Raw genomic sequence first — 24,785 nt, forward strand, 5'->3', positions numbered from 1 at the left:
GTTGGGGAAGGGCACCACCGGGAAGGGCAACAAAACAAAGGAGCAGAAATGAACTGGTCACTAACCTAAAACAGACATTCTGGTATGTCCCCTGCTCTTCCTTCCAGCTCATTCTCACCAGTTCCACATCAGTTCCTAACCATGATGTGAGTTGCCTTTGCCTTTACCTTCTCTCTCTGAAAAGCAGTGCCTCCTGTTTCCTCCTCCCCACCCTTTGCTGTCTCCCACACTCCAAGCTCTCCCCTCTTGTCCCCTGTCTCCTATTCTCTCTTTTCTGCTTGCCTCCCACCCCCATGCTCTACTCTTTTCCTCTCCCAGGTCCCATCTTTCTTCCTCCTCTGCTGCTGCCTGAGGCTCCCCACTTTCCTTATGGCATTTTTTCTGTGCCAACATCACTGCGGTATCAAGCTGCCCAATGCAGCACTTCAGCCCGTATAGTCTGCTGCCAGCCCAGATTCACTGGTTCCCTTTGAGAATGCTCTCCCTTGTGACATGTGGGAAGTGGAGAAGGAAAATCATGCTGGATTCAAGGTCCCTTCTTTATTGGTATGACCCAGGCATTCAAATGCCATCAGGAACTTTGTTGAACTGGGCTGTGTTATCATGAAGTGTGTGTGTGTGTGTGTGTGTTTGGGGTAGGAGGGGGGAGCTGCATTGCTCCTTTCTGCGTTTGCCATCTCCTGTCATGCTGTATTTTTCCAAGGGAGTCTGTTGAGCCCTTCACAGTGGGGGGCCCCAGACTCTGAGCATGAGCACAGCCATTCTGACTGTGGCAGAGAGCTTGCTCTGAAGAACAGTGTGACTGACTTTTATTTCTATTTCATTTTAACCTCAGCCATTTCACCCCCTCCATGAGTACAGCTGTTGCTGTATGCCAGTAGCTTGCCACCTACCATGGTAAGAGACTATGTTGGCAGCTCAGGAAAGAGATAACTGGCCTGTTGCAGTAGTGACATTCTCATGCCCACTGACCTTTGTCTTTTCAATGAGTTGAACAGGGATAAAGTCCTGTCCCTGTACCTGCAGGAACATAAATTGTAGTGGGGATGATTTCCTAGGGCACTTGTTTCTTGTGGTCTGACTGCCCCTGGAGTATGACTTGTAGCTGTCTGTAGCTGTTCACTGTACCACATGACTCTTGTAATAAAGATTAAAGTTGCTGCTGTCCAAATGAAGTCCCTTTATTATTGCACAGAGCTCTGTGCATAAAACAGTCCTGGCCCGTAAATTGGGGAGTGTGCAGCCATAGATTTTACTGGCCCCCAAAGTGAGCTGTGGATGGTGAGGGCACTGTAATGCCAAATAGAGACACTCTCAAGTCATTATTTTTCTAGAGGGGCTGTTGTGCGGGGCATCATGATGGCTGCTTTGATCGGTATGGGAGTCTTTTCAAGGTCCCCACTGACCATGTCAGTCCTTCACCCATGGTCCCCTTCTCTCTGCTAACCTGAGGGCTCTGGAGTGACTCATCATGCAGGAAAGCTCTATTCTTGGGCTGGGACAGAGGAATGAAGTGCTCAGAGTGAGCTATCTGCTTAATAGGCTGTGTGTGCAGACTGAAGGCATCTGCCTGGCCAGGTGCAGACCTTTCCTTGCCGCCAGCTTGCTGCTGACTCTAATAAGTTCACTTCACCCTGCTCCGTCAATTCTCCCCCTTCACTTACACTTATTGGAAAAAATAATTGGATGGATTGAAGCGCGGCACCATTTTACTTAACAGATAAGAAATTTCATATCTGCCCTGATTAGAGGCAGAGAGATAGAGCTCTCTATAGCTAGCAGCAGAGGCAATTACATTTCACTTCTGCTGATATGGTGGGCTAAGTGAAGCTGCAGAACCTGCTTCAATATCCTGTTCCAGGCATTCCCTCTTGCCATGGGAATGGCATTTGCCTCCTTCTGGATGGACTGTGATGAGGAAGGCACTTTAGGGGGGGCTCACAAGGGGGAATACTAGGTTCTGAGAAAGGAGAAAATGCTTTCCTGTTCTCCCCTCCACTCTCCTGCCCCGTTCTTTCTTGAGTGAGCTGAACCCTGCCTAGCACTGAGGTCACTCTTGGGATTCATGCATGGACACTTTGTAATACCCTTAAAAATACCTTAATACACTTAAAAAGTAGGTGGCTCAGCGCAGGAAACCAATGCACACACTGTTCCAATTTGCACTCTTTCCATCTGCTACTGAACCCCCAAACCTGTCATTCCAGGGTGGTGGCCTTTGACACACCTAGAGCCGGTCAATGGCCAACTCCATTCAGGTCCCAGGAACCTTGCAACCCATTCCTAACCCTACCATGGCTTTTGGGGCATAGCCACATCACACCACTACCCATTCAAGATGAGCATGTAGCACTCAAATTGGTAACAAAAATCTGTGATGATGCACAGCTACACTGTATGGGAATCTCTTTAACCAACCTGCAGCTGATTATCATTAAGATGCTCTCTGTAGTCCATTCCACTGCTCCAGGACATGCCTGTAGAATCAGGCTGGTGAGAAGAATGGTCTTCATCAGTGCTAACAAATAAAAATTAAGTTCCTCATTCCTAACCCTATATTTGTCTCCCTGGATTTGATTTACTGGGCTGTATACAGCCCCTGCTGAATAGATTGCAGAGTAGCTCAAGTTGTGTAGGCAGTCTTCCCAGATGGGCCCAGAATGAGAATCCAAACAATCACTGTAGCCAAGGAAAAGTGACATACATTGCTCTTGGGTGCCCCCTGTTCAAACTCAGTTCTAATAACGCTGCATGCAGCAAGGTGCTGTTCCCTAGCTTGGCAAGATACACATTTGTGAAAGAAAATGCTCCCTTGTCCCTTATGGCTAAGCCAGTCTTTCTGAACGAAAGCCCTAGAGGTTTTACAGTCTTTTTATACAGGACTGCTCAACCACTGGCCCATGGGCTAGATCTAACCATAGAGCCTTTTCATCTGTCCCATGGGGCTCCTGGCTTCTGGGACCAGTCAGAAGTGATGCAGGACTCTGGAGCTCAATCCCGGCAGATAGAGGCAGCATAGGTTCCCGGGGCCTCATCCTAGTGCGTGGGGTCCAACCTGCCCCATGAACCAATCCTATGCCCCTCATCTGGCCCATGGGGCCAAAAAGTTAAGTGCCACTGCCCTTAACATATGCTTGTTCTGTGATTCAGCACAAGGGGTACAATGTATGTACCTAGAGGGTGGCCATCATATAGAGGACATTCCCATTTTCTGCTACTCTGTCCTCTATTGATACGAAACCCGATGCTTTTATGTCCTCTATTTTTCTCTTGAAGAGAAAAATAGAGGACATAAAGGCCTCCAGTTTCATATTAACAGAGAACAGAAGACAACTGGACTGTCCTCTATGATGGCCCCCCTAATCTAGACAGAAAGATGCAATGATTTCCCTAGCCCTGATCTTATGTCCTGATTGGAAACACTCCCTCACCAGGTAGAACCAATCTTGTTCCTGCTCAAAAGGCAGCAAGGGTTATAAAGGAGCGGTCACAACAATCTCAGCTGCTGACTGAGCACAGCCTCAACCACCTCAGTTCACTAAGCAGAATTCAATCCAGCTCTGCAGCTAAAGTGCAGAGCAAAGGCATGCACAGATAGGGAAGCATCTAAAAAGCAGAAGGCAGGGATCCTACTTCAGCCCCTCAAAACCAGAGATTGAGAACAGACATTTTTATTGTTAACTATTGTTGACACCCAGAGCCTCACTAGAATGATAGGTACTTCCATGGCCATGTAGCTAAGCTAGGATGTTCCACTGGGATTGGAACTGAGGTCATCACCAAGGCGGCAAGCTACAGGAGGGCTGTAAAAAGCAAGGAGGTGAGGATGCACCATAAACACAGAGCTTACCACATGGAACAGGCAGGCAGAAGTGGGAGAAAGACAACAGATTGGGCACCAAGGCTAGAACTGCCGGTCCCTGATGGCACAGTATAAACAATGCTCAGATGCGTGTTCAGTCTTGCCAACACTCACCGACTCATAACAGTCCTGTGACATTTTCCCCAGTTGCTGCCATCATGTGTTCTCAGTCATGTGAATCTCAGCTTTCACTCAAAACAGGGTAAGATTGCCTTTTATGATCAGGTCACAAAGGCAATGGATGCAGGTGTCGCCGTGGATGTAGTCTTTCTAGACTTCAGCAAGGCCTCTGACACCGTCTCCCACCCCATCCTCATTAAAAAACTAGGCGACTGTGGCATTGATGCCTACACAGTCAGATGGATTGCAGATTGGCTCAAGGGTCGTACTCAGAGGATGGTGGTGAATGGGTCATATTCGACCTGGGGGGAAGAGGGCAGCAGAGTCCCCCAGGGCTTGGTCCTTGGGCCCACACTGTTCAATTTCTTCATCAGTGATTTGGACGATGGGGTGAAATGCAACCTGTTTAAATTCGCTGATGATACCAAAATTGGGGTGAGGTGAGCATGCTAAAAGGCAGGGAAAGACTGCAGCAAGATCTGGATAGGTTACAGGAGTGGGCTAACATAAACAGGATGCATTTCAATACTGACAAGTGCAAGGTGCTGCACTGAGGCAGTAGAAACCAGCAGCACACTTATAGAATGGGAAACTCCCTTCTTGAGAGCACGGAGGCAGAAGGGGATCTTGGAGTCATTACTGACTCCAAGATGAACATGGGCCGACAATGCGCGGTCACGGTTGGCAGGGTTAACCGGACCTTGTCGTGCATCCACAGGTGCATCTCAAGTAGAGCCAGGGAGGTGATCCTCCCCCTCTATGCGACGCTGGTGAGGCCACAGCTGGAGTACTGTGTCCAGTTCTGTTTGCCCCATTTCAGGAGGGATGCGAACAACATTGAGAGGGTCCAGAGGAGGGCCATCCACATGATCCGGGGACAACAGGGCAGACCCTATATTGAAAGACTGTGGGACCTAAACCTGTTCAGCCTTCACAAGAGAAGGCTGAGGGGGGACCTGGTGACTGTCTATAAACTCACTAGGGGGGACCAGAAAGGTTTGGGGGAGACACTGTTTCCCCTAGCGCCCCCTGGCATGACAAGGAATAATGGACACAAATTATTGGAGAGTAGGTTTAGATTAGATATCCGCAAGAACTACTTCACAGTTAGGGAGGCTAGGAGCTGGAACCAACTTCCAAGGGAAGTGGTGCTGGCTCCTACCCTGGGGATCTTTAAGAAAAGGCTTGATGCCTACCTGGCTGGACTCATTTGAGTCCAGTTTTTTTCTCCTGCCCAGGCGGGGGGTCGGACTTGAAGATCTACAAGGTCCCTTCTGACCCTACTTCTATGATTCTGTGAAGGACATGGCTACACAAACAAGCTATCTAAGTCTAAATGAGGTTAGGCTTCTACCATGCATCAGCTACTCTGGGACTTTTGCCTTGTGACAGAAGAAAATAAATCTCTAGTAGCTTTACCCCTCTGTGGCAGGGGAGAAAAGCCTGGGAGGGGACTCCAGCAATCCTCAAACCATAAGTCAAATAAAGACCCTGCCCCATAACAATTTGTTTTTAAGTCTCTTGACTTTTGGTGTCTGATTCAGGATTACTGAATGTGTATAGACAGCACTGCTGCATCCAGCCACCAGCTCTTTAGCACATACTCGAGGCTCCCAGTAATGTGGGGGTTTTTTCTGGTTTCTCTACAGTTTTGGAGGCAGAGTTCAAGTGCACACCTCACACTCCATGTCCCTAGCATTTTAACATGACATCTAGGACTAAAGCAGGCAGATCATCCTGGCTGCAAAGCAGGGCCTCAGATCTGGCATCTGGGAGGGGAAACAAAGGAAATTATGCCTCCATTACAAAACTGAAGTTGAGTTTTCAAATCAATAACTTCACCTTCTAAAATGTTCCAGAAGAGCCTGCAACAATTTTTAATCTTTTCTAAATGTCAGAACCACCATTTATTCTGAAAGCCTTTGCAAGGCAGCAGTACCAAGAAACAAGCAGGCAGCACTTTCAGCTCTTCTGTCCAATTTCCCCCTGCTTTGCTCTGGGTTCTGGAATTGCCACAGCCTCAGCAGACTCCGCCAGGGGAAAGTGCTGTCAGCTCCACTCTGTGAGGTGACTCTTACCCCATTTCCAAACCTTCTTCCTTTACCATTCCCCAGCCTGGAGTCCCAGTAGCTCTCAACGTAGCCCCATAATAAGCCGAGTCAGGGTGAGTATTTTCGATTAAGGTTTTACAGGACTCAAAGTTGGAGTAGAAAAAGAAAATGCCTGGGGCAGAGCTTTATCTCTTAGGAAACTGTAGCCCAAGGGGTGCCCAGAGAGCTGACTTTGTACTGTTTAGTGCAGAGCAGCTGACTTTACCTCAGCCTTGCTGGTTATTTCAGTCCCCTTCTGATACAAAGGAGTTAGAAGGTTAACTCTTTGTAAACCAGCCCTCGGTCACCGGTCACCTTCCAAGTTTCCACGGGCTCATGATGCTTCTTCTGGCTAGCATGAAACATGTAAGAGCCAAAGATAGAAGCACACTGCAGTTCTCTCAGAGCTACCACCCAGGCCAGGTACAGACATTACTCTTTTACCAGTATAAATTATTGGAAACTGGTCTATACCAGTAATACAACAGAAGTTCTGCACACATAAACTGGTTTAAAGATGACAGAACCCGGTCTAAAGTTTGCACTCTCCCTCCCCCCATCCCCCAGTGAATGTGTGTTTTGTTTTTGTTCACTACCGATCTAGACTACACCATTAGACGATCTCCACCCCAGAGTGCTGAAGGAATTAGCAGAGGTCATTGCGGGACCCATGGTACAGCTTTACGAGCACTTGTGGTGCTCTGGCGAGGTGCCAGAGGACTGGAAAAGGGCCAATGTGGTCCCCATTTTCAAAAAAGAGAGGAAGGAGGACCCAGGAAATTATAGGCCAGTTACTCTTACCTCCGTCCTGGGGAAGCTCTTTGAGAAAATTATCCAGGTGCACATCTGCGAGGGGCAAGCAGGGGAGTGTATGCTTAGGGGTAACCAACATGGGTTCAATAGAGGCAGGTCCTGTCAGACCAGCCTGGTGGCTTTCTATGACCAGGTCACAAGATCCTTGGATGCAGGTGTCATGGCAGACGTAGTCTTTCTGGACTTTAGGAAGGCCTTCAACACTGTCTCTCACCCCATTCTTGTTAAAAAATTAGGAGATTGTGGTGTCGATGCCTACACAGTCAGATGGGTCGCTGGCTGGAGGGTCGCACCCAGAGAGTGGTGGTGGATGGGTCATTTTCAACTGGAGGGATGTGGGCAGTGGGGTCCCTCAGGGCTCGATCCTCCGGCCTGCGCTGTTCAACATCTTTATCAGCAACTTGGACGAGGGGGTGAAAAGCACCTTGTTCAAGTTTGCGGATGACACTAAGATGTGGGGAGAAGTGGGCACGCTGGAAGGGAGGGACAGGTTGCAATTTGATCTGGACAGGTTACAGGGGTGGGCAGATGAGAACAAGATGGGATTCAATACTGACAAGTGCAGGTAACTGCACCTGGGGAGAAAGAACCAGCAGCACACCAACAGGCTGGGGAATTCCCTTTTCGTCAGCACAGAGGCAGAAAAGGATCTTGGAGTCATTTTGACTCCAAGATAAACATGGGCCGCCAACGTGGGGACGCAGTCAGGAAGGCTAACTGCACCTTGTCATGCATCCACAGATGCATCATGAGCAGGTCCAAGGAGGTGATCTCCCCCTCTATATGACATTGGTCAGGCCACAGTTGGAGTGCTGCATCCAGTTCTGGGCACTGCACTTCAAGAGGATGTGGACAACATTGAGAGGGTCCACAGGAGGGCCACTTGCATGATCAGGGGGCAGCAGGGCAGGCCCTATAAGGAGAGGCTATGAGACCTGAACCTGTTCAGCCTCCACAAGAGAAGGCTGAGAGGGGATCTGGTGGCCATCTATAAACTGGCCAAGAGAGACCAGCAGGCAGTGGGAGACTCCCTATTCCCCAGAGCACTACTGGGAGTAACAAGGAATAACAGCCATAAGTTGACTGAGAGTTGATTCAGGCTGGATATCAGGAAGCACTACTTCACAGTCAGGGTGGCTAGGATCTGGAACCAACTTCTAAGGGAAGTTGTCCTCGCTCCTACCCTGGGGGTCTTTAGAAGGAGGCTAGATAGACACCTTGCTGGAGTCATTTGACCCCAGTACTCTTGCCTGCCCATGGCAGGTGGTTGGATTTGATGACCTGCTTAGGTCCCTTCCAACCCTACCTACTATGAAACTTACAAAAAACTGTGTAACTTAGATCAGTTTTGCCTCAGGCTTTTTGAACATCTGTACCTAGCTCAGGTGTTAGAACAGGTTTACATTTTGCAATGTAGACAAGTCCTTGCTTTCTATGGAGCATTAGCCCAGCCCCCTTCACCTTTCTGCACAGCCTAGCTTCTTCAGCCCTTGTGTCATGCTTGTTGCACTGGTAATATGTCCTCTAGAGCAAGCCACTTCAGAGGAGCCTGTCTGTAGATTCCTCCTGTCCCTGTAGGGATTTACAAATTCAGCTGGATTTACCTCTGCTGGTTGCTTTCTATCTTTTACTATTTCAGACACACATTCCTTGTACATACTCACTTTTCTGCTGGTCTTGTCCCTCCCTTCCCCTATCTCCTCCTTCCACTAAACTGCAGGGAGCAAAGGTGATGAAGATATGAAAATAATGAATTTCTTGAAATACAGCACAGTTGAGAAGTCTTCCCTCCTTCCCATTTGCCCCTCTTCCCCCACCCCTGCACAGAGCAAAATTTGCTGCAGGCCTCCTGGTATGCTAACAGGCTTAATGACCAACTGCTAAGTCACTTAATCAATACAATGAGACAATGACTGTTGTTTGGTACTGTATTTAGTAAGCCTATTGTCTCACATGCACAAGCCACACATGACTCTGTTGTCAAGACAAAAATTCCCTAGATAGACTGTCACTGACTCAAGCAGTGAGTCTGAGCAATGTGACCGATTTCATCCCAGACACAGGCCCTTAAAGGGATTTTGATGAATTTGGGGCACAAGGGAGTTAAATGACAGAAATCCAGGCAGCAGGAAGCAGCATCTATGGAGAAGTTGCAGACAGAGCAGCAGTGTGGCTGGATCCTGAACATAGGGCTGCTGTGCTGGAGCGGATTCTGAAAGGGGTTATGATATATGGGAGCTAGAAACTGCAATTTCCTTTTGCTATCTAATCTCTCCATTGAAGAATACACACACTTGTCAATAAACTAGACAAGAAACCAGTATCCTGTCCCTGTGCCCACTCATCTCTCCTAAAGGGGAATAACTCACTCATGTCTCAATCTCAGGAGCTAGAGATTGTTTTCATTATTCCACCTTTCACTTGCCATTAAAGGGACTGTTCAGTCCCCACTTATACTCCTCCTCGCACCCGGAAGCACACCCAAAGTTCCATGAGAACTTTAACAGCCACAGTTGCTCAGAGACATAGTTTATTTAATCTCCAACAGGCAAGTCTTGTACCAGTCTGTGGTATCACTCGAATACTGCCCCACAGGGAGGAGCCTCACCACTATCAGTAATACTTCCTCCAGCAAACTGGATTCTCACTGGACAGCCTCTATCCAAACCTACTTATCTTACAAAACCTGAGAAGATCAATTCAAGGCAGCCTGGCTACAAGCCACATAGGCATTGGCTCAGAGTTGCCCATGCAAATGGTAGATGAAGACAGAGGCAGACAGAAATCGATTCCAGCTCATCCAAGACTGCCCTCCCATGTAGAGGTTTAAGCTTATTTGGCAACAGGCTGGATGATGAGGCATTTCACTCCAACTGGCATATTTCTGCTTTAATAACTCCATTTTCCTTTTGCCTGTGGGACACCAATTTGCCTGGAAAGTGTCTTTCAGGCATCTATGCTGGCAACAATTAAAAGAGAGGAAAAAGGGATTTTGTCAAGGGAGCCTATTTCTATCTCTCAAGGAGTCACCCCCTCTCTCCTAGGGTGATTATTGCTGCCTTAAAACAGATCCTTCTGGGAACCAAATTATTTAGCTTTTGGAATGCACCAACTTCTCTTCCCAGGAAAGAAACTCCTGAGCATCTACAGTGGCCTTTCCCCTCCCACCTTCCCTGAACACTAGGAGGAGAGAAGCCGCCCCAGATGGCTTCTTCTGGCCACATGAGCAAGGGCAGCCCCACAGCAGAGTCTGTCCTAAAGACAGAGAACATTGCTGAATGGAAATGGCAGCTCTGTGAGCAGCTCCAGTGTAAACACCCCGGGTTGAACTGTTTGGATGTTTTGACTTTGGTTAAATATCAGCTTCTCCAGGCCATGCAGGAAGGATGGAGGCGGCAATTAAGATGAAGAACATTTTCTTCTTCTGCTGGCCCTTCTGAGACTCAATCCCTGTAATCACTGCCAAAGCCTCCAAAGGGAGCTGCCTCCATGTGCCTGAGGAATGTGACAGAAGCAGGTCAGCGAGGCTGCGATGGGCCTGCTATCCTCTGCCTTCCATCATGCTTATATCTCACAGCAGAGGCCTGCAGGCTGTGGAGTGTGCTGGCTCCATCCATCCTCAGAAACAAAGCCTAGATCAATCCTTTCTTCCAACAAATACTGGGATAAAGACACTCCCCTCCCTGCCCAGACAAGCCTCAGCTGACACCAATAGACTGATCTCTGTTGATAATGTTGAGAAGCTTGGACATTAACTGTGGCAGAACCCCTGGGACAAGCTTCTTGGGAGGCACTAAAAACTGCACAAGACATTTCCATTAGAAATAGCAATCCTGCGATAGCCACTGCCTGGGCAAGCCATGGAGTCCTTGCACTGCTTCCCTTTTCTGTAGAGGTTGGATGACTATATTAAAGGAAATCTGGGACACTGACTGCTCCCCACCCCAGACAGGAGGAGCAGCGACCAGCCCAGGCTGCCTCTCACCTCCAGCAGCTGCTCAGGAGGAGCCGAGCCAGGCACATGCAGGAGGGGTGGCACCAATTTGAGACTTCTGTTTCACCAACCAGCAAGGATGCTGGGACGGCCCACAAAATCCAGGACTGCCTGGCCAAACTGGGATGAATGGTCACCCTATGCACAGGTGGCCTTGGAAGCTTTGATCCTTTCCACATTACTTCCACTTACATTATGCACTAATATTGTAAGCTTCTTCTGACAACCAACTATTTGTTGAGGGTGATGTGTAGTGTTGTCTTTGAAAAGCAGGGATCAGGTTTCCATGCAATCACTCCCAGCTCCCCAGAAACACCAAAAGGCAACAGGAGAAGTTGTGAGGAAGAAAAGAGCCAAGATCCCAACTCAGGGACAGAAAACAGGACTTGAGTCTGGGACTGAACTTCCCTTAGTGCTTGGGAAGCCTGAGAGGTCAGCTCACTTGGCCCAAAGGGGGAAGTTCCCTGCATTACCCACTGCAAGTTCTTTTGACTGGCTGTGAGGGGGGCCACCACAGCCTGTTTCAGCTGCAGGGATTGAAAGATGAAGGTGCAGACTCACAGTTCTTTGAATCAACTTATTACATCTTTCATTTAAAAAAAAAAGTGAGTTTCTAGCCCTTGTGATTACCAAGAAAACCATCAGACCTGGCTCCCCCATATCCACTGACAGCTACTGGCAGCCCTTCTGCTAGTCATGCCTCTGTGTGCAAAGAAAGAGTTCCTGCTATTTCTTTGAAGGAAACATAGGTAGTTAGAGATAGTTAGCCATGTTATTTTGAAATCAGTCAGAGGCCAGGGTACATATGCAACTTTATAGACTAAATAAATAAAATATATATAGAGAGAGAGAGAGAGCGCACAAGCTTTCTTGAGCTAAAGCTCACTCCATTAGATGCTGTGAAAAGATGTGAAGAAAGAAGATACTAAGGAGGAGAGAGCAATTAAAATACAAAAGAAAAGAAGGAGGGACGGAGAGAAAGATAGGGCACATCTACACATGCAGTTAATGCACCTGAATTTTCTTCACAGAAAATTTAGGCTCATTAAAGTGTTTTGGGGTGCACGTCTACACGTGAACTCCCATCAGGAGCAAACTGCACCTGACAGGAGCAGCCTAGTTCAGGACTGTTCCTGCCCTGCTTTGCCCCCCTGCAGCAGCCAGGGGGCCAGTTCCGATCCCCACAAGGCCCAGAGAGTCATCTTTGCTCAGCCAGGATGCTGCCTGCCAGCTACATGAGAATCTGGAGTCTCCAATCCCCACATGACTGCCAGACAGCATCCTAGCCGAGCAAGGACAGCTTTCCTAGCCACATGGAGATCAGGTTCTAACCCAAGCCCCATGTGACTGGGGCACAGCAATCCCAGCTGTCGGAACAGCTGTATTTGTTATGCAGGGATCCAGATAGGTCCCGAACCCTCCATATGCCCCTGCAGCTGGCAAAGCTCCCCCTCCCACCCCACCCCGCAAACAAACATTAAACCCATAGGAACAAAGGGGTTACAAAAACCAATCCAGATAATGAGATAAGAATCCCTAGTCCCTGTTCAAACCATACCTAATGGAGTCCAGTTTGTGGATGAATCCTCGTTCCACAGTTTCCCATTCAAACTGTTATGAAGATACCATTCCTGCTGCTGCCCCTGGCTTTTTTGGAGCAAAAGGATCCCTGCATTACTCCCCCAACAATGGTGTTGGAGCCAGAGAGAGATGGGTTGCAGATCCTGGGTTCCCAGCATATTAACCTTTGAATGGAGAGAGGAGACTGTCCTATTGCAACATACTCTAGGGTAGCAGCATTCTTCCAGTCTGAGTTGTTCAGGGGGCTGGGATATCTTTCCACCTTTCACAATACTCTGCTTAGGCTAGAAGAAAAATTAATCAAGTGCCTTACTTTGGAGATGGGGGTTCTCAGGACACAAAGAATAGCAACAGCCTGTAGTTACCAATTTGTGCCTCTGATGAGGGAACACAGCTGAGACAAATAGGGGGGGAGTCACTGCAGCAGGGGTGGCCAGTCCACTGCACATATGGTGCAAGTGGCAAGGGCAGCCTCTGTGTGGCATGTGGCAGATTAGGAAAGTAGCAGCAAACAGAGCAGGGAGCAGAAAGCAGAGCAACCGACTGGGTATGGGAAGGGGGTTGGAAAGGTACTCAGGGAGGGTTTGAGACTTACCTTATCATGTACTTCCCAAAGAAGTTGGCCCCCACTGCATTACCAGTCTGGGCAAGCCCACAGTTGGACCCAAATCAGCATTTCTTTCTGGCTGGACACATGCAAAGGCTGAAGATGTGCCACGAAGCAGCCACCACTCCATAAGGATGAGCAGTGAGGCCCTCCTAGGCCTGTGAGCAGCTCCCTGGGAACACATTCACTCCAGGCACTACAAGATCTGTTCTCTTCTCACTGGGTGATTCTGGAAAACTTCAAACGACCTGTCCATTGACCAGGGCAGCTACAACATGGTACTGGCTCCCTGCTGCTTCCTCTGACTGAGGAAAACCTGGCAGAAACACAGAGTCAGAGATGTCTAGGATCTGTTTGGGCCCAGACTATCAGAAGCACCATGGCTCCTGGCCAAGCATGCACCTGCACAGCTTGGCACTCCCTCTTTTTCCAAACCTCTTGCATTTAATACTGAGGAGATGAGGGTGGACTTGTAAATCAGTGTGGGTCAGAAGGGAAGTCCCCTGAGGTCTCAGGAAGCTTTGAAGCTCCTGATGAACTGAGGAGCCTTTTGCTGGTCCACATGTTGTGGGCCTTTTAAAGGGACACTAAAATAATAGCTTTATTGCCAGCTCTTCAGAGTCATTACTTCAGTAGGCAGGTAGCCCCTTGAATCTGTTGAAGTGATAGGTGACATACACAGCCCATTTCTCTCCTACCCAACATGATGTTGAAGCTCAGGTGTGCAACCCCTTCCCCTACAGTTGGCAGTATCAAAAACATTTATTCAAGGAAAAGGTTTGAATGTAGTCAAGGATTGGAGGTCAACCAGATTTCCTTTCCATCTCCCATCCCCAGGGACTTAAGGGCGGTGGGGATGGAAGGGACTGGGGCTTTCACAATGCTCTGTGGAACTCGGGTATCAGGCCCCTAAAACCAACACATTTCAGCATGTTCTTGCTTCACATTCTTTTGCATTACATTTAGAGCCAGGCAATTTTTTTCCTTAGCATAAAGAAAAATCACTGAAAAATCCATTTTGAGAGGACTTAAACTATTTGCTCATTCAGATCAGTTACTACTTTTATTTGAGGAATGGGGAAAAACATGGTTGGATATTTCAAAATGTTTAATTTACCAGTAGATATATTCAAAACAAATGGCTTTGATTTTTCATTTTGAAACTTTTTTCATTTTGAAAATGATCTAAATTAAAACAAATAAAATCATAAATAACCCAAAATGAAATGGTTGGTTCGAGGTTGCTGAAATTAATATTTTTAAGGGGGGAGGTGTTTATTTTTGTTTTAGCTTATAGAACCTTAACATTTTCTGCTTTGGGACAAATAAAATGGATTTTATTAATGTTTTGGGTTTGGCCACCAAACTGAAGAATCCAGCATCCACACAGCTGTGTTCACATCCATATCCATATGGACATAAGGAAGAATTTCTTTACTGTCCGAGCCCCCAAGGTCTGGAACAGTCTGCCAGCGGAGGTGGTTCAAGCACCTACATTGAACACCTTCAAGAGTAAATTGGATGCTTATCTTGCTGGGATCCTATGACCCCAGCTGACTTCCTGCCCTTTGGGCAGGGGGCTGGACTCGATGATCTCCTGAGGTCCCTTCCAGCCCTAACGTCTATGAAATCTATGAAATATCATTTGCAGCCCCCTCACCTTACCCTGAAGCCCCTCATAGCTGTGGTTGTGCTGGATGGCCTTGATACCCAAAACTTTGCAGAGCATTTCACCTTTTTCTCTTACATTGCAGTCTTGTCTCGTGTCTCTCAATGTCTCTCTCCCTTCCTCCCTCCACCATCATGAGATAAAAGTCCTCTTTGAAATCTAAATATGCCTCCCACCAAGGCCAAACCTTAATTTATGAATTCACAGACAAGAAACACAATATAAAGAGTGGGGATGGACACAGAGACTGGGTAGACAGGAGAAAGAAGTCAAGTATAACATAGAATTCCTCCTCTGTGGAGAGCCTTGGGAACATACTTGGTGGGGGGTTGATGGAGTGTTAAATTAAATTTGCTGAAACCTTATTTTTCTAAGTCTTAGAGGGCTTTTCAAATAAGTCTCCCAATGAGTTAACAGGTTTATCTGTCCCATCCCTGATGGTCTTGGTGTAAATTACAACAGCCTGGGGGCTGCTCTACATTGCACGCACTTGACACCAGTGGTACCAAGGGATTGTTTTAGCAGCTGAGAGCACTAGAAGCATAAATGTACTCTGCCTGTCCAGCTCAGAGACTTACAGATGGTGGCTTAAAGCTGCCATGATTATCCAGGAGCTGAGTAAGGCAGGCAGAGTTAAAACCACAATCTGGCCCCATCGGCCTAAGTCTGTCTAGAAATAAAATGGAACCCAGCTGGACTCGATGATCTCCCGAGGTCCCTTCCAGCCCTAATGTCTATGAAAATGAGTTAAACCAGTCTAGCTCATGGAGGCCCCTTGCAAGAAAAAAGTGCGAGACCAGCTAATCTGTGTAGATCATCTTGAACAGGTAGTAGAAAAAACCTTTACATCCACCCGATCTTCTGCCTGATTCTGTCACTAACACCTTCTCATTGCTATGGAAACCCTCTGGGTTGGGGAGAAGGGAGAGAGTCTCTCACTTTGATTCAGCTGGCTGTAGTCTGTGCTTTAGCCTGCATGCACTGTACCCGCCATAGAGTCAGTCTGGTACTGCTCACAATTACGCATGCTCCACTGTACCACAGAGCACCATGGGCACTGCTCAGATCATATCTGGCCATGCTCAAGTTGCCATGGAGTCCTCCCAGGTGATGCTAAGGCAGCCAGCCACATGCAGCCACCTGGGCACCTTCCGCCTTCTTTGGATGATCCAAGTGTTCCCTGCAAAACTTAGGAATCTTCCTGGCAATGCTTTCTGTCACCCTGCAGGGATCAGGGGAGCATCAATCACTTTGAAAGATGACATACAAGTGGCACGTTCTCACTCCTGTTCCTAGGGTTTTGGAGGTCATACCGACAGCCATTTCTCTTGTTTGACATTCCAGGGTAAAAGGCACATTCACACTCTGTGTACCCACAGGTGGCCTCTGCCAGAAGATATTTATGATTTTGCATACATGCATGGAAAGCATACTTGACTGCGGGGGGTGGGAAAGAGGGGCAGCAGAAACAAGTCATGCATGAGGAGAAAAGCAAGATAGCAAGACTGGGAGGTTCTGGCTGCTGTCATGGGGTAAATGAAGAATTATAAAGACATGAATGGAAAATTCACATGTTGACAAGCCTTGTACCAGCTATAGCCTACAAATGATCCTGAACCCTTCTTCTCTTGTCTGTGACAGGGACTCTAGGAAGCAAAAGTGTTGCCATCTCCTGCGAACTAAGACCTTTCAGAGAATCACCTGCTGCCAGACTTTGCAGGGGGTTTTCTTGTATAAGCAGCTCAAAGGCTTTTCCGTTTCAGTTTCTTTTGAGAATTATCAAAGCATCTCCAGTTTATTTTATATTTAGAAGTTTTAAAGAGGGGTCTAAACAGACGAGGAGCTCTCATAGGCCACTGATCCTGCCTCTCTCCAGAGACGTGGAAATCAAAGGCAGCAGACGGACTGTCCATTAATTAGAAATCTGGTGCCCACTCTTCTTCTCTTGCTGCCAACTCCCTGAGGAGCCTCGGCCAAAAGCCAAGCATCTCCAATCCAGGCACTGAAACCAGTGTCTGACGACAGCACAGCCTTCTCTATACATGTGTGCTTTCCTGCCTGAGGAGGATGAATCAAACTTCCAGTAGCAAAGAGATCCTACAGACCACATCTTTCTACTTTAGATGGTCCTGTTACCCATGGATTTCAAAATCTTAAATGCATTTAGCCTCACACACCACTGAGAGGCCAATGACTGCTAATAACTGCATTGTGCAGATGGGCATCAGAGAGACCAAGGGCCAGATTTGTAAAGTCCTTACAGGCCTAACTCCTTTTTGGCACCCAACTTGCCATTGAAAGGTGAATAAGGCATCTAGACATGTCTGTGAATTCTGGCCAATATCATCTGAGCAAAGGTTGTGAGGGAGCCCCAATTTATAAAGACCAATTCCTCTGCTATAAGGATTCTGGAATTGGGCAGGAGCATGGCACATACTGAGAAGAATGTGCGCAGCACATTGGAACTGCAACCAAAGTAAGCTAGTTTGAAGTAGAGGATTGAAGACCCTGTGCCTCAAGGAGGGGACTGTCTTTCAAGTAAACACATTCCTCTATTCCTTTACCCTTTCCACTAAGATAGATCCAGTCAGAGACAATAAGACTATAGGAATGTCATTCTTACTTTGTGTTGGATTGCTTGGAACTGAGACTTCGCACTTAAGAGTACTCTATCAAGAAAAAGGATGCGAGTCCCACTGGAAACCTGCTTTCCCCAAAAGCAGAAGTAGCCAGGTTGTCCTTCTACAAACCGGTCTGAGCAGGAGAGAATGAAGATTTTTTGCTCATTACTAGTTGAAAGATAAGCTGGCAATCTATGAATGCAATGGGTGACCCACCACTGCCTCTACTTGCAGAGATGGGCAAGGTGAATGGACAAGCCCTGGAACCAACTGTTGCCCCCAGTAGCTGCTGAAGCGAGGTGTGCCCTTTTGAGGGAAAAGGTTAAGAGTGCTGGGGGTCATATTGCCATGTGCACATTTTCTATCCACATGCAAATAAGGTGAGTGCTATTTAAGCTCTTCTCAGGGTCATGCGATGGTGATGCCCATGCTCTGAGAACCTGAGCAGAATAGAATGAGAAGGGAACTGAAAAGAGGCATAGAAAATGCCTCTTAGCTGAGCCAGGATTTAGCAAATCTCCTATAACTAAGAACTGCAGCTCTAGTAGGAGAGATTCCAGCTGCCATGCTCTACAGCCCGCACTATCAATTTTTCTCACACAACTGACATACTCCAAAACCCATTCATGTGCGACACAGAAATGTGCGTATTAATCAGCTATATCTGAAGAATAAGAGGGGAGGGGGCAAGGAGTGCAGGCTCCAAGAAACTCAGTGGAAATCCACTAGCTCTGGTGACAGTCCCACTTCAGCCTTTTACTTGCTTTCCAAGGAGACCAAAGCCAGAGCCATCATGGTGACAACTGAATATGCTCTCTCCCTTCATTGACATCTATATCTTTCCATGCAGGATACCTTCTAACTACTATAAAGAGTGAATCTCCAGGTAGAAAGGTCTGTGCTAAACCTTTTTTCAGGACCCCTGGTCTTATACCTTTTTTCTTACTTTTGAGGGTCTATATACCTGAATGCTAACTCGAGTCCTGAATATTTTCTGCCTAGCCTTCTTCAAGGAAGAGAATTTTGTTCCTCCTGCAGTCTTCTCACCCATTAGTAAGGCCATTCCAGATGACCTGGCCTTCTTTCACAGCTTGGAAGTCCCCCCTCTGGTTTGTGCCAGATCACCTGGACTTCTGTGGTCCTGATTCTGCAGCTCTCACTCATAAATCTCCAGGAGTCTGGCCTGCCAGGCCTCCTTTCACCCTGCTACATCTCACTGGATCCCCTCTGTGGGAAAATTCCCAGTGGGGTTTGGGGAATTTCCATAGCTCAGTCTTGCAGGTAAACCACTATGTATTGTCTCTTAAGTGATGATGCATGCTTTCTGAGGCTTGTATCCATAAGGGATGGCATCTTCCAAATAAGGGCATGATTCAAAACCTAAGACTGTGAGTGGCTCAGCCAACAGTATAAAGTCACAGTGCACCCAAACAGCAGTGGAGACATTCGAGATTGACACTGGGACCATCACTTTTGACTCGATCAGTCAGAGACGGAGGTCATGACGAGGATTGCACTGGACCATGCCTCACAGGCCAGAGTCAGCTCACAAACTAGGGAACGCCTGACTTGTGAGAGGCTAACAAAGCCTATTTAGACAGAAAGTGCGCACACTTGGCAACCGGCTCTGACCGATAAGTGCCGCTGATATATGTTTATGTTTGTGGTGTTATTGTATGTTATAGTCACATTTTGTGTTTTATTGTTATTTGTAACTATCTCTTTGTTGTTAAACACGGTTTAAAGAAACCTTCTCCACGATCTAACCGAGAAATCTCTAGAACCTTCTCTCAGATCCGGCCGACTGTTATCAGGCCGCAACACCCCTCGTACTCTTTCCCCTACCCACACATGACTTCTCCACATTCCCCACAGTGGAAAAATCTTTTGATTTGCAGACCCAGTTTCTCCTGTACAATGCTTCTCTGCCCTGTGAATTGTCTGTTCATTGCAATGTTTTTGCTCAGTTTGAAGATTAAAAAACATCTTTCAGTCCTATTTCTGGGCTCTCTCTATTATCTGGGAAGTTTTGTTAACAGGAAGAAGCATCAGCTACACAACCCCATTGTGTTTCTTCACCCCACTAAGCTCTCACAGGTGTCATCAGAGAGAGCTCTGCTAACAATGGAGTCTCTCACTTATTTCTTTTAGTCACCAAAAGCAGCTACAGAATTCTCTCTCTGAGGTGCTATTAGCTCTTCCCTGCTTTTCAATGAAAAGCTTCTATATTTAACACTAATCTGCCAGTTCTAGGGGTTTCAGAGTGTGTCTGCGTACGCACATGTGTGTAAAGGGAAAGAAAACAGCCTATGTCTTATTTTGCTAAGGACTTGTGGAATTGTTGTGCATTGAGACACAGGATCAGTATAAAAGCTGCAGTCCTCCTGACATGTCAGCAACCAGGGCCACTCATTCATTACTGCATTGGCTCAAAAGCTAATGGCATGTCAGGATAAGGCACAATACCACATAACTGGCTGCTCCCCGTGCCCAGTCAGCCTTGAGGTAAGGTGTTTTCCGGAACAGGAAATAAGGGGAAGAATACAGGCGTTTCTTGTGCTCCAACTATTCTGCATGCCTGTGAAAACAGTCGATAAGGATTGAGAGCAAGGGTATGAGTTATACCCTCAGCAATAACCTAGTCTGTGACAGAGGACAAAACAGCCCCCAGAAATCCCTGAACAGAGGAAACATAAGCTGTTCTTGCTCTGATGCTATTGCTGGACTGGGTAGGAATGTTATCCATCATGTTTTAAATAGGCCCACTGCTCCCCAGAGCTTTGGAAGAACTACTTCTTCATACTTTGAGAACTTCCAAAAAGTGCTTCTCTCTACATCTAGTTGGCTTGATACAGCTGGAAGTTGCACCTTGTAGGCTTGCTCATGCACATAGCAAAGACCTGAAATGCAGCAAGGCAGCACAGTCCACCTGAGCTACTTTGCCTCCACACACTTAGCAAGGTGCACCAGCAAAACTTAAGAGACCATGGCAGTTTCCTCACTACACAAGACCTTTCAAAAAGGCGCCATAATTGGACAGTAATGTACCATCAGGAATGCAGTGGTTTTGGCCTGTTTTGGCCTAAGGAGTAATGTTAAATATACAAATGTGATTTTGATAGGTCTCTCAGCCACCTTTGATACCAGAGATCTGGAAGTGTTCCTGGTATATTATTCTTTACAGGCCCTGGTAGGGGACAGTTATACCTGAATGGTGCCAGCCTCTTTTCTTTGACAGGATTTAAAAGGTAGCATATGGTGACTGCATATTTCCACCTACTAGTAATTCCTGCAGGGCACAAAATAATTCTGTCATCACTCTCCTGTTCAACACATCAACAACCATTAGGTGAGATGGGGAGGGAGGGCAGCAACATCCATTGTCCGTAGATGTCTGTCATCCATTTCCCTCTTGCATCACACTAGGGCAAGGATTTCCCCCCCTCCCCAAATCATTAAGATTAGGTCTTGAGGGAGAAGGAAGTAGCTGAAGCTTGAATCAAGAAGGTAATGAGCTAGGGAAACAACTGGATGGAACTGCAAAGGGCACAGCAGGTCCCAAGGCCATAAGCTAAAAAGCAGTTCAACTCTGCTGTTATCAGAGGCAGAGATATTATCAATGGCTGAGAACGCTCAACTCTGCATTTAGTTTTGGCAAAAGGGCTGCAAAAACTCCACCGTAGGAAGCGCATTACATGCTTTCTGTGATTTACAACGGCTTGCTCCAAATGGCTTTGTGCAGAAACAGAGTGCTGCTTTTGAGCTATAACGCTTTGATGGGTGTGACCACCATGGACCTTAAGCTCCTACTTCTCATAGCACCATAGCTGGCTATTGAGGATGATTGGAATGGTCAAGCATACAGATATACCTGCTTTAACTGGAGGCATGGGACTGTCCATGGAGGGTTTCAGATGGAAATTTTCCCTCAGCCCCCTGCCTTTCATAGTTTCTAGGGTCAGAAGGGACCTGAGTAGATCATGTAGTCTGACCCGCTGCCGTGGCAGGAAAGAGTACTGGGGTCAAACGACCCCAGCAAGGTGTTCATCTAACCTCCTCTTAAAGACCCCCAGGGTAGGAGCCAGCACCACTTCTCTTGGAAGTTGGTTCCACATCCTAGCCGCCCTGACCATGAAGTAGCGCCTCCCGATATCTAGCCTAAATCTACCCTCTGCCAGCTTGTGACCGTTATTCCTGGTCACTCCTGGCAGTGCTCAGGGGAACAGGGACTTCCCCAGTGCCTGCTGATTCCCCCTGACTAGTTTGTAATAGACCACTAGATCCCCCCCTCAGCCTTCTCTTTTGGAGGCTGAACAGGTTCAGGTCCCATAGCCTCTCCTCATAGGGCCTGCCCTGCTGCCCCCTGACCATGCGAGTGGCCCTCCTCTGGACCCTCTCCACGTTGTCCACATTCCTCTTGAAGTGCGGCGCCCAGAACTGGACGCAGTACTCCAGCTGCGGCCTGACCAGTGCCGCATAGAGGGGGAGCATCACTTCTCTGGACCTGCCCAAGATGCATCTGTGGATGCATGACAAGGTACGGTTGGCCTTCCTGACTGCCTCTCCACATTCATCTTGGAGTCGATGACAACTCCAAGATCCTTTTCCGCCTCTGTACTGACAAGAAGGGAGTTCCCCAACCTGTAGGTATGGTGCCAGTTGTTCCTCCCCAGGCACATCACTTTGCACTTGCCTGTGTTGAATCCCATCCTATCCTCATCCGCCCACCCCTGTAGCCTGTCTAGGTCCGATTGCAGCCTATTCCTCCCTTCTAGTGTGTCCACATCCCCCCACATCTTAGTGTCATCAGCAAATTTGAACATGGGGCTTTTTACCCCCTCGTCCAAGTCACTGATGAAGATGTTGAACAGTGCGGGCCCGAGGACCGAGCCCTGAGGGACCCCACTGCCCACATCCCTCCAGGTTGAAAATGACCCATCCACCACCACTCTCTGGGTGCAGCCCTCCAGCCAGTTGGCGACCCATTTGACTGTGTGGGTGTTGACACCACAGTCCCCATTTCTTAATGAGAATGGAGTGAGAGACACTGTCGAAGGCCTTCCGAAAGTCCAGGAAGACTATGTCCACTGCTACCCCTGCATCTAATGATTTGGTGATCTGATCATAGAAGGTTGGTCTGACAGGACCTGCCACTAATGAACCCATGTTGGTTGCCCCAAAGCATGACCTCCCCTGCTGGCCCCTTGTGGATACGTGCCAGAATAATTTTCTCAAACAGCTTGGCTAGGATCAAGGTAAGACTAACTGGCCTATAGTTTTTTGGGTCCTCCTTCTTCCCCTTTTTTGAAGATGGGAACCACGTTGGCCCTCTTCCAGTCCTCTGGCACCACACCAGAGCACCACGAGTGCTCAGGTCCTGCAATGACCTCAGCCAATTCCTTTAGTACTTTAGGGTGGAGATCGTCTGGACTGGCTGACTTGAATACATCCAGTCCCTCCAGAAGTTCCCTAACTTGTTCCTCACTAACCCTTGGCCTAGGTGTGCCTCCCCTGAGGCCTGAGGGGGGCCCAACGGGGGTGTGACTGTTCCGGTCCCTGCTTAGGAAAATGGAGGCAAAGAAATCGTTAAACATGTTGGCTTTGTCGTCTGGTGTGACGACCAAATTTCCTAACGTGCCCTGCAGAGGCCCTACTTTACCCGGAACCTTTTTACCCACTATGTATTTAAAGAAGGACTTCTTATTGTCCTTAACCTGGGAAGCTAGTCCCAGTTCCATCTCTGCCTTGGCCTTCCTGACTGCCCCCCTTACATCCCCGAGCAACTGCAATATAGTCATCCCTGGTGATGTCCCCTCCTTTCCATTGGGTGTATGCCTCCCTTTTAGCTAGGGGACCTTCCTGGATGCTTTTGGTGAGCCATGGGGACTTGTGTGCCCTCCTGCTCCCTTTGATCCGTACTGGGATTACCTCCCTTTGGGCTTGGAGGATCGACTCCTTAAGGAGTGACCACTCTCCTTGGACACCTGGCTCCCCTCTGGGACCTCAGTGCTTCCCTGATTAGTCTCCTTAGCTCATTGAAGTTTGCCCTCCTGAAATCTAGGGCTGCTGCCTTGCTGAAGGCCTTTGCCACCTTGTACTGGATGGTGAATTCCAGCAGACGATGATCACTGTTGCCCAGGTGGTCGAGCACCCACAGCCCCCTCACCAGGTCATCACCTGTGGCCAGCACCAGGTCCAACAAGGTGTCTCACCTGGTAGGACTGTGCACCTCCTGGGTTAGATGGAGGTCCTGCATTCTGGCTAAGAATGTACGTGAGCGGTCAGACCTGGCTGACTGCTCTTCCCAACAGATGTCCGGGAAGTTCAGGTCCCCCATGACTACCACATCCTTAGACTTCACTACCTCCATGAGCTGACCTAAGAATTCCTGGTCTAGCTCTTCCCCTTGGTTGGGAGGTCTGTAGTAGACCCCCACTGTTAAGTGTCTTTTCCCTCAACTGCCTTGTATTCTAACCCAAAGCACTTCAGAGTGCCCTTCCTCTGATTCTTTGTTAATTGATGAGGATAGGTATTCCTCCTTAATGTAGAGTGCCACGCCCCCACCTTTCCTTCCTATCCTGTCCCTCCTGTACAGCCTATAGCCCTTGATATTCACCGCCCAGTCATCTGTTGAGTCCCACCACGTTTCAGTGATCCCCACAATGTCCAGGTTGGTGTCAGCTAGCAGGATAAAAGGAAACTTAGCTGCTGACAGATGTGAAAAAAATCCAACAATCAAAAACAGTGCTTTACCAGAAGAGGAAGCACATTAGTTTGACCTGGCTCCCCAGCACCTATATAGATCAGACACTTTAGTGGGGCTTTTTGGCACTTTTCTCTTAAAGCTGATACAATCAGGTATTAGAGAAAAGTGCCAAAGAGCTGGACTGAAGGCGATCTATACAGACATTGGGCGAGCCGGGTTAAACTAACATGATGCCCCTTCTAGGCATGTACTGCATTCGGCATGGGGACACATCAAGCTTGAAGTGAAATGCTAGGGTTTTTTTTCCCCATGTCCATAAGCAGCCGATATATATTGACCCATGGGACATGGTGGGTGCATCTACATGAGACATTATGTTGCTGTAGCAATGAGGTATAGGGGGCATAGCTCATCGCTACAGACACAGTGTCAGCAGGCTTGAACTGTGATACTGATGCTCCTGCATAGCAGCAATGAGCTACTGCGCAGTAGTGTCAAAAACTACCCATGCGGTGCCAGGACTACGCAGTGACAGCAGTTACCGTATAGTCCAGCACACACGTAGAGCCACCCAGTGAGAGGTTCATTAAGAGTCACCGGATTTTCCTAGGAGAGTGGATTGTGGTAACGAACAGGCCCAGGAAGAGTCTAACAGATCACCATCTGATCATTCTGAAGGTCTTTGTATTTTGAAGAGAGGAAAAAAGAGGTGAAATTATTCC

The 24,785-nt window shown here is 47.8% G+C and overlaps 1 protein-coding gene across 1 annotated transcript in view; it reads right to left on the reverse strand.

Moving 5' to 3' along the window:
• The window catches only part of SYNDIG1L (synapse differentiation inducing 1 like), a 94,300-nt gene extending 69,558 nt beyond the window's left edge, over positions 1-24,742 (reverse strand). The window contains exons 1-2 of the mRNA XM_090033673.1: positions 15,676-24,742; positions 13,056-13,383 (exon numbers count right to left, since the gene is read on the reverse strand). The gene's annotated coding sequence lies outside the window, so the exon portion shown is untranslated. The remainder of the gene's footprint in view (positions 1-13,055; positions 13,384-15,675) is intronic.
• Positions 24,743-24,785: the final 43 nt, after the last annotated feature.

This window comes from Crocodylus siamensis, chromosome 2, assembly GCF_052110815.1.
Source record: "Crocodylus siamensis isolate JL-2025a chromosome 2, ASM5211081v1, whole genome shotgun sequence".
NCBI classification, from domain to species: Eukaryota; Metazoa; Chordata; order Crocodylia; family Crocodylidae; genus Crocodylus; species Crocodylus siamensis.